Source organism: Kogia breviceps, chromosome 4 (assembly GCF_026419965.1).
Source record: "Kogia breviceps isolate mKogBre1 chromosome 4, mKogBre1 haplotype 1, whole genome shotgun sequence".
Classification (NCBI taxonomy): Eukaryota; Metazoa; Chordata; class Mammalia; order Artiodactyla; family Physeteridae; genus Kogia; species Kogia breviceps.
The window spans coordinates 167,832,683-167,847,495 of NC_081313.1; the positions used below are offsets into that span (position 1 = coordinate 167,832,683).

The window sequence follows — 14,813 nt, forward strand, 5'->3', positions numbered from 1 at the left end:
GGGAACCCGGGCCACAGCAGAACCGGCTACGTGCAGGAGAAGGGCCCAACATCAACTCAAACAGGGTGGTCTGAGGGCTGCGGACAGGATGGGTGGCAGATATGGCCTTGGGCTCAGATGCTGCCACCGCCCCCGGGCTGGTGGGCATGAGTGAGTGGGCAGAGTGGAGCCATAGGCACCACATGCCAGGATGAAAAAGGCCTGCTGGGGCCTCCTATGGTCTCCTGAGGCAGGGTAAGGAGCGCCCCACCTTAGCCAGCACAGGTCCACGAGGGATGCAAAGTACTGCCACCTTCTCCTATAGAAAACGAAGGCCCAGGTAGAGAAGGTGACTTGTCCCAGGTCACACAGCTAGGAAGTGGCTGCCAGGGTTCGACTCAGGTCCAGCTCTCTGCCCAGTGCTCTTTCCCCTCAGAAGCCCTCCAGAGGGAAATCTCCAGGGGCTCCCACCCAACTGCTGTGCGTGCCAATCCCCCTTTCCCACGACTCCCTCCGTTGCCTTTAACCAGAGACCCTCTTAGGGCAAACCCTCCATGGCTCCCTGCTGCTGACACGATCAAGCCCACGTTCCCTGGCCCAAAGCCTTGGTGACCTGCCCCTTTCACTTTTCCAGGATCCCACTGCATTCACCTCCTGCTACAGCCAGGGCCTGACTGCTTCCTACTTCCACGCTTTTCTTTCTGCTCTTTCCTCCACCTGGAGTGCCTTCGCCATACCTGTGTTTCACCATCCCACAAAGTCTAACTCAACCACAGCCAGCTCCATGAAATGTTCCCAGCACCCCAGCCCCCCTCCCCTGCTAGAACTTCCTCACACCTTATTAGGGCTTTCATCACAGACCGCCTGGCGCCATAGTCATTTGTGTTCACAAATTCCCTCTGACCTGGCTGTGAGCTCTGAAAGGCTAAGTCCGTGTCTGATTCATCTCGTTCTGCCCCAGAGAGCCTAGAACAGAACAGCCAGTGGATGGATGGGAGCATGGGAGGGTGCGTATGTGGGAAGACGGGAGGATGGCTAGCCAGACAGGCAGATGGGTAAGTGGCTAGATGAACGGGAGGATGGGTGGGAGGGAAGATGAATGGATAGATGGGTGGGTGGATGGGAAGATGGGTAAGTGGGCTGATGGATGGATGGATGGATTGACAGATGGATAGGACAGTGAGTGACTAGGAGGATGAAGAGATGGAAGGGAGAAGAGATGAATGTGAGAGAAGGATAAAGGAATAAAAGGTATGTCTAGGGAGCAGACAATCAAGTCTTCCTTTCTTCCCAAAAGGTACCAGGGCCTACCTTGTTGCTGGCTTCTGTGAACAACCCGCCTCTCTTCTTCCTTCTATATTACAGCCAACAAAGTTCTTTTTACAAGTACCAATGCTACTCCATCCAATATCCCCAACTTAGTAAACTGAAAAATGGGTAAATTTCTTTCTTTTTTTTTTTTTTTTGGCCTCAACACACGGCATACAGGATCCTAGTTCCCCAACCAGGGATTGAACCTGCCCCCCCCTGCACTGGAAGCACAAGTCTTAACCACTGGACAGCCAGGGAAGTCCCAGAAATGGGCTAATTTCTATCAAGTGATTTCTGGAATGGAAACAGCATGGGACTTAGGTTCAAATTCCAACTCTACTACTTACCAGCTACGTGCCCTTGGTGAAGACAGGAAACTAGACTTTAGGTTCCTGATGGAGATGTAGATAATTCCAGTGACATGAAAAAGTTTATAAGCCACCAAGGGTTAGTCAGTTGACTACTGACTGTTACCGCCTTCATTGGGACTGTGTATTTTTGGTTTTCAAAAGCCTAAAACCATGTTTATCTCGTTCACCAACGTATCTATTATTCTATCTGGCCAATAAGTATTTTAAAATAATAGATGGATGGATGGATGGGTGGGTGGGTGGATGGATGAATGAATTGGTGTGTGTATCTCCTTGTAAACAGAGAGAAATGAGGCCCTCCACATAAAAGAAAGGAAAGTGACATGAAGTCCATTGTCTCCTCAACACATTTAGATTCCTGAATCTAATCTGTTCTCTGGTTTGGGAAGATGGGCCCTCTTTACCTTGGGAAAGCCAAAGCCTTTGACTGGGCCAGGACATACACAGTTAATGAGAGGAAACCACTTCCTGATCAATAATCGCCGGGCCAAGTTTCAGTTCAGTGACAAATGAAACGGCTGAGTTTCAGAACAAGTAACACTGAAGGATGGCAAAGATTATGAAGCACAAAAGCAGAGGAGTAACATGGCTTCCAAAGACAGGCACTTAATATTCTCTCCCTTGGTGGGGAGAAGCCTGGCGCGCAATCCTGGCACAGCAGGGAAATGCTGAGGCTCCAAATCCTCCTGGGCCAGCAAATAAAACAGTAAAACCCGAAAAGGATTGGCCCCAAAGATACCACGTCATGGCCTTGGCTAAAAACCCGGGCAACCTGTCCAACTTGGCTGGGGATATGAGAGGTTTCAGATCTCAGCTCTTCAAAAGTTCTGGGGAATCCAATCCCGCGTTATCACTGATAAAGCAGGTGGGACAGGTGACGTGGGCTCTGCCTCCTTGAGGCTCCTGCTCCCACCTTTCCCAGGCTCCCTCTACCCAGTGGACTGGGTGCTGAGTCACGGGGAGCGGGTGGCCTGGGGTCAACGGCACAGAGGAAGGAAGCACCTTTATCCAGGCCGCCGCCCTGGACCCACTCCCTGCACATGCAGACACCTTTAAGCCTCACCTCAGTCAATCTTCACCACAACCTGGGAGTCATGTATTTTTATCAACCCTGTTTTCTAGTCAGTCCCAAATCTCAGAGAAGTTAAGGTTGCCCTGTGTTTTCAATCAACAGTACTTTTTGTGCTGTTTTTTTTTTTATTATTCCAAAAGCATTACACACTTGTTAAAGAGCATCTTCAAAATATACTGGTACAGGGCTTCCCTGGTGGCGCAGTGGTTGAGACTCCTCCTGCCAATGCACGGGACGCGGGTTTGGCCCCGGTCCAGGAAGATCCCACATGCCGCGGGGCGGCTGGGCCCGTGAGCCATGGCCGCTGAGCCTGTGCGTCCAGAGCCTGTGCTCCACAACGGGAGAGGCCACAACAGTGAGAGGCCAGCGTTCCGAAAAAAAAAAAAAAAAAAAAAAAAAAAAAAAAAAAAATATATATATATATATATATATATATATACTGCTACAAAGAAGAAAATCAAACCAGACATCATCCCAGAGATAACCGCCTTACGCATCTTGGAGCACCTTCTCCCAGGATTCCACAGTACAGAGGTACCTGGACTTGTCTGGAACCCCACCCTACAGTTCCCAGCTGTGTGACTCCAGGGGACTTACATGACCTCTCTGTCCCTCACTTTCCTGCTTGGTTGGTACAATAAAGATGTTAGCAGTTCCCACCTCATGGGCTGTCGTGAGCATTCAGTGGGTTAATATGTCAAAGACGCTTAGAGCAGGGCTGGGCCATAGTGCACGCCCCACAACTGTCCACTCACGCTTGTCTCTCTCTCTCCACAAATGTGTCCTTGCACACTTCATAAAAATGGGATTCAACTGTATACATTGATTTGTCATTCTCCTTTTTACTTAGCAATATGCCACAAACAGCCCTTCCGATCACAAAACACCTTCCACAGCACCCCCTCCAACTACTGCAGACTGAATGGTGGGTCCACTCTAGGTCTAACCAATTCCCTGTCGTTGGGCTCTCTCCCCTGGTCACAGGGTGCTGCGTCCAAAAGCCTGAGACTTGATTTACAGGTTGCCAGACAGGTCTCCAAGTGGCAGGGTCACTCCAGGCCTCACGGGTCACACAGGTGGGTAACCTTAGATGGCACTGAGATGTGAGGCCAAGCCTGGGTCAGTTCTGCTGTGTGCCCTTAGGAACTGGCCTTGTAAGACTGCAGGTGTAAAGACACTTTGGTCCCACCTGTGAAAGGGACTGTATTATCCCCCTTTTTCAGAAAAGGAAACTGAGGCTCAGAGGGGTGACATCACTTGCCCAAGGTCACTCAGCAAAGACAATGGCCTTGCTGGGACTCATGGGATGAAGGACATCACCAAGTCCAGAGCCTCTGAGGGGGACTCTTGTGGGACGTGTGGGGTGATTCAGGGGTCTTCTGAGGTGCACCTTGCTGGCCCCCGCAGGCAGTCCTGCAGAAAGATCAGAAGCTCGGGATGGGGGACAGAGGCTGGCACTGGTGCTTGGGGTTCCAGATTCCTCATGAACGGAGGCACACCAGTCACCTCTCCTCAGCCCCAGCTGTCACCTCGAAGTGGGTGCGGGGGTGTGGAAGGCACTCGAAGGAAAAGGAGGCTTGAGAAAGAACTAGGCCTACACAATCTGGCACCAGAGCCCACCAAGATGCAAAGCAAAGGTAGAAAGAATCTCAAGGCCCAACAGAGAGGCATGCCAGCTCTGATGGGGTCATTCCTCAGGGCGACAAAGCCAGCTTTGTGACAACCACCTCAGAGGGCCAAGAATTGGGTCTGGGTTGCCAGACAAGACAGGCTGGAGCTTTCCAGAAAGGAGGGCGAAGGGAAGTGAGGCACCGGCATTGGCTTCTCCCTCCAGGGCACGAATGCTGCTCTTCTGGCCACCCAGGATGGCCTTGGCTATCCTGGACCAACTGGTCACACGGCGGGCATGGAGCTGAGACTGACCTCCCCGGGCAGGGAACTTCTCAAAGGCTGGACGGAGCCTTCTTTACTGTTACTGAATCATGTTCATCCTCATAACACAGCTGTACAAGCTTTAGGCTGATCCCCGGGACTCGACACACCAGCGTCTACCCAGGAGCAGCCTCCAGTGTAACAAGCAAGGGGAGGTAGACCAGGAGCCTCAAGGGAATCTGCCTGTCAATCATCAGAAAGCCAGGCTAGGCAATCTAGTCAACGCGCAGAGAACATCATCATCACAGTGACAACAGTCCCATTCACTTCTCCTTCCTCCATGCTGGGCACGGTGTTAGGGCTGGCCACACGTCTCCATCCTCACAAATTCCCCGAGGGAAGCACTATTTTGATCCTCATTTTACAGCTCAAGATACTGAGCCTCAGAGAGGTGAGGTGACTTTCCCAAGGTCACACAGCAAGCAGGCAGCAAAGCCAGGAGAAAACTCAGAACTGATTTCCGTGCCTGCACTCATCACCACAGTGCTGACCTGCCTGAAGAGAGGGGGGAGCCTGGGTCTGGCATTTACTACCATTCGTTTATTCATTCAGCAGTTATTAACTCAGTACCTACCACATACCTGTCATCCACAAAAGATGGATAATTCCCTGCTCTCCAGGACCTTACATTCTCCAGAGAGGAAAGAAAAGAAACAAGGAGACACACAAGAGAATCCCAGTTTCTGACAGGAGGCTTGAAGGAAATCAGCAGGGAGCTGTCACTGTGGTCAGGAGGGAACATGGGAGTTGAGACCCAGAGGATGAGAAGGAGCCAGCTGTGCAGTCATCGGAAGAGAGTGGCAGGCAGAGGGACCAGCAAGTGCAAAGGTCCTGAGGCAGAAAAGGCTGTGCTTCTTTCAACTGCTCTCAGTGGTCCCCATCCTCCTCAGACTTGGAGGCTGACTAATGTTAACTCTTTATTCACCAGCAGAGTGGTTAACCCTCCACCTGCCACCCTTAGGGCTTGAATTCTGGTTCTGGTACAGCCTGTTTTTAGAAGGAAAAAAATAAGATGTAGGAGAAGGAAGAAAAAAAATTGTAGCAAAGGGGAAAGCAGAGAGAAAGGGGAAGAGAAAGAAGAGTGAGCACATGGAGAGCGGGAGGAGGGGGTGGAAGGAGGAAGCTCTTTTGCAAGTCCCTCCCTCCCTGCCGGCAGCCTACAGGAGTGCTCAGCACCTTAGGACCCACAAGGGCCTCAGGAGCACCCAGCTTCCCCACCCTGACACCGCCCCCTTCCCCTGCCACTTCCTCTGCTAGCCCTGCCCAAGACCATCACCACTTCCTCCGCATTAGAGGCCACCATCGCCATCCCAGGGCTCAGATTCAGTGGAGGCTGAGGCAGGCCCGAAGAAGGGTCACATTCCTGGGCTCACAAATGTCACAAATGTCAAGGAGATACCACACTGAAGGGACCCTGGACCCTCTCCTCCTAATAAGCCCGTTTGTCTTCCCCTCTGTATTGTACAGCAGAAAAGGCAGAGGCTCCTGGCCAGAGATATCTGGGTTTAAGTCCCAACTTTGCCACGGAAGAGCTGTGTGATGCTGAGCAAGTCCCTGTACCTCTCTGGGCTTCTGCATCATCAGGTGGGAATACTAACTCCTGCTTTTCATGAGGCTGGTAGAAGAATATATGATGGAATGATGGACAGATAAGAACAGAATGGGACTTCCCTGGCGGTCCAGTGGTTAAGACTCCGTGCTTCCACTGCAGCAGGCATGGGTTCAATCCCTGGTTGGGGAACTAGGATCCTGCATGCCACACGGTGAGGCCAAAAAAAAAAATGAATGGAGCAAAAGTCAACTCCCCACTCATTTATCTTGTTCACTTTGGAACCCACGGTGCCTGACACGTAGGAGGTGTTCAGCTGATCACGCTAATGACTAACACCCATCTGAGCTTTTCCACAGCCCTGGACTAAGTGGTTTCATGGGCTATTTCATACTCCAACAATCCTATGAAGTAGTACCTTTCTGCAACTAAAGAAAGCAAGGCACAGGTAAGTACTTTTCTCAGGATCACATAACCTGCAAGAGGGAGGGCCAGGCTTTAACTCCAGGATCCAGGATCGCACCCAAGTTCCCGCACCATCTCTAGTGCCTGGCAAACGTGAGCTTCCTTCCCATCTCACCGACTCTGCTCTTTCTTTACTGACTACCAGGCCTCGTTCTCTAGAATCCTCCATGCCTCTCATCCACGTACAACAACTCCCTCTCAGGCTAGGCCCCTTCCATCAGTCACTTCCCCTCCCTGGACTCTAACCTGGGCTCCAACCACAGCTCTGGTCCTCCCTCCCACTCCCACCAGCTCCAGCCGCCAAGACGTGGCCACTCTGTCCTAGCCTTCACTCATTAGTGGCTACCCTGACCTTAGGCAGCCAGGATACCTGGCTCTGGTATCCCCCAATTGTGTGGGCAAGCCACTCCCCATCTGGTGACCATCCAAAGATCACTCTTCTCTAACACCACACAAGGCTGACCTCATGACCCGGTCAGGCCCCAGAGGCTTGAAGCAGGCAGGACGGTAACCGTCATATTCAAATCCCTCAACTTGGCATTCAAGGCTCTCTTGACTTGGCCCCCACACACTGTTCTAGACCTGGCCCGCCCTGGCCAGCTCTCCAGGGCAAGCCCAGCTCCCAAACCCACTGACCACTGGGCTTGAGGAGGCATTTGAAATGTGTACAGTGGATCAGGGGGAGGGCACCAGGTGCTGGAGGACAGAGAGGCCAGATCTGCACTGCCCAGTATAGCAGCCAAGGTCACTACCGAGCACCTGAACCGTGGCTGGTCCATACCGAGACACACTGTAAATGCCAAACGTACACCAATTTCAAAGACTTAGTATGGAATGAGAACTTTAACTCTTTCTTTGTATTGATTATATGCTGAAATGCTCATACTTTGGAAATACTGGGATAATTAAAATATACTATTGAAATTCATTTCTCCTGGTGTTTTTCCTTGTTTGAATGAGGCTACTAGAACATTGTAAGTTGCACACACGCCTCCTGTTACATACCCCTTGGACAGCGCTACCCCAGAGGCTGCCCCTCACTTCCAGCAGATGTGGTCCCGCAGGAGTACACGTGGGCGGTACCAGCATATCTAATATTTCCACAGAAGACAGGGATCAGGGCTCATACGTGAACTCTCTTGATCTCAAAATGCTGGCAGTCACTTCAAATTTGATTCAGCCACCGTGGGAGTCACACCAACCCATCTGCAGGCCCTTCCTGGCTCAGGCTTCAGTGTCCGGCCTCTCTCCTGGCCCAGACTTCCTCCCCTCCAGCTTTCTATCCCGTCCCACCTGCCCTGCCCGGTGGAAGCCGTCCCTTCTCACTCTCACCCCATCTTGGTCCCGCTACAGCTCACTCACCCTGGCAGAGCTTTCTTTTCCTCCCCCTGTGTGGCCCTGAAAACAGCAGGGGAGGCAGGCGCCTGGCCCATCCTGAGCACCTATGAGCTACTGGTCTGATTCTCACAGCTGCTCTGTGGGGTGAGTACTGGTCTTGGCCCCACTGGACGCATGGGGAAACAGGCTCAGAGACAAGCCACTCGCCTGCCTTCACACAGCAGCCAAGTGGGGCAGCCAGGATTGAAAGCCTGTTCTGCCTGGCTGTGAGGCCCGAGTCTTTCATCACACCCAGGGATGTGATATGCACAGGTGAACGTGGCCTGTCTGCTGAACTGAATCGAGGCACATTCATTTGTATGAGGCAGCAGTGTGCCACGGGGGTGATCTTGCCCCCCCAGGGGACATGTGGCCTTGTCCAGAGACATTTCTGGCAACTGCGGGCGGAGGGGGAGGTGCCGGCAGTGGTGGTACTTTTGTGGGTAGAAGCCAGAGATGCCACTAACATCCTATAATACACAGGCAGCCCCCACAGCAAAGAATGAGCTGTCCCAAATGTCCATAAGGTAGGGAGCCTGGTATCATACGGACAAAAACTACAAACACTGAAGGCCTTCTGCTTGCCCCCAGTTTAGCTGCAGTAACTGGCCAGGACCTTCTCCATTTGATAGCAAGAGCATCAACCATAATAAACTATCATCCTTTCCTGCCCACTTCCTGGGTGGAGATCAGGTGCTGAATGTATCACACCTCCCTAGCTCATCTCGTCCTCCAAATTATCACCTCCGTTTTACAGACAAAAGAGTCTGAGGCTCAGAAGGCGGGGGGATCACTTGTCTAGGGTTACAACCCAGATCCTCCTGAGCCCCAGTTGCTTCCCTTAACCACCCCGCTCCACTGCCCTCAGCAGCAGCTGGGCCTGGGAGTGACCATCCCGGGCTGTTTGCTGGGGGCCTGTGGGGCGGTAGCCCCTGGGGATTTCCCCCAGTCCGGGTAACCTCAGGAAGCCAGGGGACCCTGGATGGAGGTGAAGGCTGGGGGCACCGTTAGTTGTTTAGCTCACTTCACCCTGGCCTGCTCTAGACCCAGCCAGAACAAGTCTCAGGGTGGCCAGTGCTAATTCAGCCCCTACAGACCCACGCAGACCCCCTGGGCAGGCAACATTCCCCAGGAAGCTCCGGCCACCTTGGTTTTAGGACCCAGCCGGGAACCCACTCACAATAGCATGGACTTGTGTTTAAAAACAGTAGACTGAGCGGAAATAAGGTTACTGCCTGGGGGCAGAGCTCTTTCCGGAGGAGGAGGGGAGGCGCACGGGAGACCTCGGCAGACCCCGGAGGAAGGAGGAAGCAGAGGAGCGGAAACCCAGGCTTTAAAACTCTTAGGCAGAGATGAGGGGAAAGGAGCCGGCCTGGCCAGGGAGGGCTCAGAACCACAGCTTTGTCTGAACTGGGTGGCAGGGCAGGATATGGCACCCGAAGGATGGGGGTTAACAATGGCTCTCTGAGCCCCGGGGGCACCTGAGGTCCCCACCCGTGGGGCGGCCGCTGCCAAGATCCCGGGTTCCTGCAGGGTCCCAGAGGACTCGGGGATTGGCTCTTAAGCGAAGGCAAGGGGCAAAGGGGGCCTCTATTAACTTATCTCATTTTATGTTTTTTTTTTAATATTTATTTTATTTTTGTGTGTGTGTGGTACGCGGGCCTCTCACTGTTGTGGCCTCTCCCGTTGCAGAGCACAGGCTCAGCGGCCATGGTTCACGGGCCCAGACGCTCCGCAGCATGTGGGATCTTCCTGGACCGGGGCACGAACCCGTGTCCCCTACACATCGGCAGGCAGACTCGCAACCACTGCGCCACCAGGGAAGCCCCCTCATTTTCTTTTAAAAACCACCCTCAGAGAGCCATGCATCACTCCCTCAACCGAGTAACTCCCGTCTAGGAGTCTAGCATAAAAAAATGATTTAAAATATAAAAACTTAACAAGCAAAGCTGTTCATCAATATAGAGTCAGCTTAGGGCTTCCCTGGTGGTGCAGTAGTTAAGAATCCACCTGCCAATGCAGGGGACACGGGTTCGAGCCCTGGTCTGGGAAGACCCCACATGCCGCAAAGCAACTAAGCCCATCCATGCGCCACAACTACTGAGCCTGCGCTCTAGAACCCGCGAGCCACAACTACTGAGCCCGCGTGCCACAACTACTGAGCCCATGTGCCACAGCTACTGAAGCCCGCATGCCTAGAGCCCATGCTCCACAATAAGAGAAGCCACCGCAATGAGAAGCCCACGCACCGCAACGAAGAGTAGCCCCCATTCGCCGCAACTAGAGAAAGCCCGCGTGCAGCAACGAAGACCCAATGCAGCCAAAAATAAATAAATAAAAATATACAGTCAGCTTTGCTATAAAGTTTCTTTAAAAAATGCCAATTTTGTTCCAACGCCACTGATGTATTAGGGAGTAATTTTATCAAAACACTAAATTCACCTTTGCTTATGTTCTGTTCTGTCTGCCAGAAACACTAGGTGAACGCAGAAAACTTCAGCCAGATGAGCCAAGCAGCAAAGGAATGCACAAATGGCACAGGCACCTCAAACATCTCTCAGCAACCTTTAAGCCACACCCACCCCATATGGGGGTCCAACGTGCCCCCTGATTTCAGATAACCCTCTTTTCAGATAACCCTCCTTCCACAGCTTCACGTACTGCAATGCTTCCCACCCACAGCCACGAGCATCCTTACAGACCTCTTTCCCAGTTCAGTGTTGTATTTATTGTGATAATTTTGTATTTCTTATCAGCAAAACTTGTGTAAAACAGTGCTACTTGTTTTTTAGGTTTCTATCTTTATTTTTTTCTAATGTGCTGATGAAGTTTTTGAGTGTTGTGCCCTTAGCCCCATTTTTATCACAGGCCTCTGATTTTTGTTGCATGTTTGGCACAATTCAGGGATTTTTAGGAAGGCATATTTACACTACAGCAGACCTGACTGTATTGTGTAAAGGGCTTTGCACAGCGCCTGGCACATGATAAGCATTTAATCAATTTTAACTTGTTGAGCTTCCCTGGTGGCGCAGTGGTTAAGAATCCGCCTGCCAATGCAGGAGACATGGGTTCGAGCCCTGGCCTGGGAAGATCCCCCATGCTGCGGAGCAACTAAGCCCGTGTGCCACAACTACTGAGCCTGCGCTCTAGAGCCCGTGAGCCACAACTACTGAGCCCTCATGCCACAACTACTGAAGCCTGCGCACCTAGAGCCCATGCTTTGCAACAAGAGAAGCCACAGCGATAAGCCCACGCACCACAACGAAGAGTAGCCCCCACTCACCGCAACTAGAGAAAAGCCCGCGTGCAGCAACGAAGATGCAGTGCAGCCAAAAATAAATAAATTTATTTTTAAAAAAAATTTAACTTGTTAATAGTAAAAAGAAAATGAGGGGCTGGGAATTACTTAAATATCCAATAAGATTAAAATCATGGGGTCACTGAGCCATCCCAGAAGGTATGTGTGAAGCATTTAGAATAACACAGGAAGAGGCTTTAGGAATGAAAGATAACATAAAACACTGTAGGTATGTATTATTACAACGCTGCATTAAAAAAATTTTTTCTCCATAAAAATCGATTAAGTCTGGAAGGAAATATATCAAAATGTCAACAGCAACTGATGGGACTTAGGGTAATGTTTTTCTTTTTAATTTAAAAAAAAAATTTGTACTATACACCTAATTTTGCAAAATCATAAACCTTTTAAAAGCTTAAAGACAACATAAGATGACAACTAAAGCAATTTTCAAGAAGCAGAAAAATCATCTCAGCCTGTTAACCCAACTCTTCATGCCCACATGCTCCCTGTCTCTGTTCAGCACATAAGTACCTGTTTCACCCACAGCTAGGACAGTGGGCACACCCTGCTGAAGGCAGTTTCTTCCATTCAACCCGATATCAAACACTTCCCTTTCCATCTTGTCTTTAGAATAAAGATTATTATTAAGGGCAAGAATTTTGACACTATATAGCTTGTGACTTTTACTTTGTATCTAGTAATGAACTAGAAATGATTTTCTTTTGAAATCGCTTAAGGAGTAGGTGAGCATGAACTTGACTGCAAAAAATCAATCCTACGAGCCTCTTCTCCCGAGATCAACTGATGATTTGTCAGGGAGAAGAGGGAAAAAGAGCCTCCATATCGTGAGACACTAATGTCTCAAGACTTTAGGCTTTGAGCCTCTGCAAGACACTCCTCAGGAAATCTGTAACTGGAGTCCTCTTCTGACAAGCCTTTGACAAATTGGGATTCCTATGGCTTCTTACACCAGCGAAATCCTCAGAAAGGCCTTTACCACCTAGGCTGCCAGGAGAAAAATCTGCTAGTTCTAGAACAGGGAGAGGAGGCGCTTCTGGCCATCACTTCGCCAGCTCGCAGCCAACTGGTTACCAAGGTGCCATGTCAAAATGGAAGTTCTGGTCCCAGACATAAAACCTAGATGGAACCTCTGGCCTGTGCTGCTGAAATGGCCATGCCAGGGAACAATGAAGTGGGAAGGAGTTATGGTTCCTGATTAGAATCTTTAGTAAAGCAATACCTGCTTCAACTTCAACTCTAAGGGGCTAAGCAGCACTTCTCCAGGGTAGGAGATGAGGTCACAGGGATCTCTGATCCAAGACGGGTCTTCCTTAGCTGGTAACTAAGCCCAGAGCCTTGGGTTCTAGTCCCTTCCTTTCCCTGGGCCCCTGTACTCCTGCGTGTAACATGGGGTTGGGTTAGATCAGAGGGTCACACACTAAGGCCAGGCAGGGAACCTAATAAATGCCCAGGTGTGTCAGCTATCACACAGCTCTCCTGATCTACCTTTCCCTTGTCTTAATTATGAGAAAATCATGGGAGGTGGTGGGGAGGGACTTGTGCGGCCAGCTCACAGCTTTGAGCACTAGACTCACTTTTAAAAAGGGTTCACGTGCTCTGGAGAACCAGGAGGAGACAAAATAACTTGTGAATCAGATGGGCTCCTTTGTATGAAACTTTCAGAGCTGTAAGGGAGTTTTACTGGGCTAAAGCAGGAGGAAATGACAGTCGAAACTGACAAGGGGAAATCTTACCAGCCTAGAAGCAAAGTTCTGCATTTAGGTTTGAAAGAAAATGAACCTTATGAAGCCAGGATTCATTAGGGGACAGGGACAAGACTGCAATGGAAAGTCAGCCCCTAACAGAACAACATCAGCGAGAGCCAACAGCATGCACTAAAAACACCAACTGAACCTTCTGGAGAAAGCGGGGGATGTGGTGAGCTGACCAAGGGTCCAGCTGTTCTCACGGTGGTCAGAGCACACCTGGAAGAGCAGTCTCCATCAGGGGAAGGCAAGTACACCAGCGGGGTGTCCGGCGGGGCCGCAAGACTGAGGACAGTTCCCTGGTGCCGCTAGGAGGAAGAGGCAGCTCTGAGAAGGGGAAAGAAAAGATGTGCGAGTGAAGTATGTGCTGGCGGCCCTGGAATACATGCAGAACCCTCAGGCAGAGAAAGGCAGCAAATCAAGGCAGCTGAGAGCCACAGGTATGAGTGTCACAGAGGCCAGCCTTCCAAACCACAGAACCTTTGCTCCAGTGGGGCTTTCACCCTGTAACAGGAAGTGCTGGCTCCGTGGGGAGGTGGTAAGGTAACAAAACAGGCAACCTGATGTGCCTGGGTGACTTCAAAATTGCCCCTAGAGCAATGTTTCTCAAACTTAAAGTGCAGGTAACATGGGGGATTCTAATCAGGGGGATCTGGGCATCTGTTAAAATGCAGACCCTACTTTATTATTTATTAGGTCTAGGGTGGGGCCTGAGATTCTGCATTTCTAACGAGCTCCCAGATGCTGGTGCTACTCATCCAGGGACTACACGTTGGTGATTAGCCTCCACCACTTGCAAGGCAAAGAGAGCAAGTCTTGACCAGGGGTGGCCTAGAGAAGCTCTCTCTGTGGTCCAGGCTCCTAAAAGGGAAATCCTGGGGTCAGAGTGGTCTACAAGCTATAGGAGCCCCAAAGAAGGTGATGGTGGCTTAGGAAGGAGGTGCCCGCCTGTAGAAACCAGCAGCTTAACATGTGGGTTTCTCTCAGTAAAGAGTTTCCTGGGGGAAAGGAGATCAGGGAAAGCGTGGAGTCAAGCTCTAAGTGTTTGGGTCCCCAGTACGACTGAGCAACTCAGAATTTGTTCTCAGGACCAGAAACCAGACAACGACCTGCTGCAAACGTGTCTCCAATTAATTAGCTCTGCCCCACCCACCCCTCCACAAAAGCTCTCTGGCCTTTTATTCTTCTAGGGAAAGGTGCCTTCAGATTGGGAGACTCCCCAGCTGTGACTCATCCACATACTCAAATCTAACCCCGAAGCGCAGGATTCACGAGGCCCTGACTTTCCCCTCTGCCCAGCCCCAGCCCACATTTCCATGCCTAACCTCTCACTCTAGACAAACCCCCTCCACCACCTGTCTCTCCCGTCTCTGGCTCGTCTTCAGGTGTCCCCAACTTCACCGACTCAACCCTTGCAGACGCAGCCGAGTTTCTCTGTCCCCATCGCCTCGGGACTCTCACAGCATCTGAGTGGCCTCCCTTAAAAAGTATGCCTAGTATCAGTTTTACCGCGGATGCCTCGTCTCGGATGCTAAAGTCCTATAAGCGCCCCCTTTGTCTCCCCCTGCGGCGCCGAGACCCGTGCGGGGCGCACAGGAAGTGCTCAGAAACTTAGCTCAGGGGCAGCAGCCGTGCCCGGAGGGGGCGTCTGGCACGCAGGGAGTCAGCCGGGCTGTGTGAGGATACCCCA

The 14,813-nt window shown here is 51.2% G+C and overlaps 1 protein-coding gene across 2 annotated transcripts in view; it reads right to left on the reverse strand.

The window, feature by feature from the left end:
• STK10 (serine/threonine kinase 10) overlaps positions 1-14,813 on the reverse strand; it is a 125,228-nt gene that overhangs the window by 109,710 nt on the left and 705 nt on the right. The gene's annotated exons all lie outside the window — the stretch shown is intronic.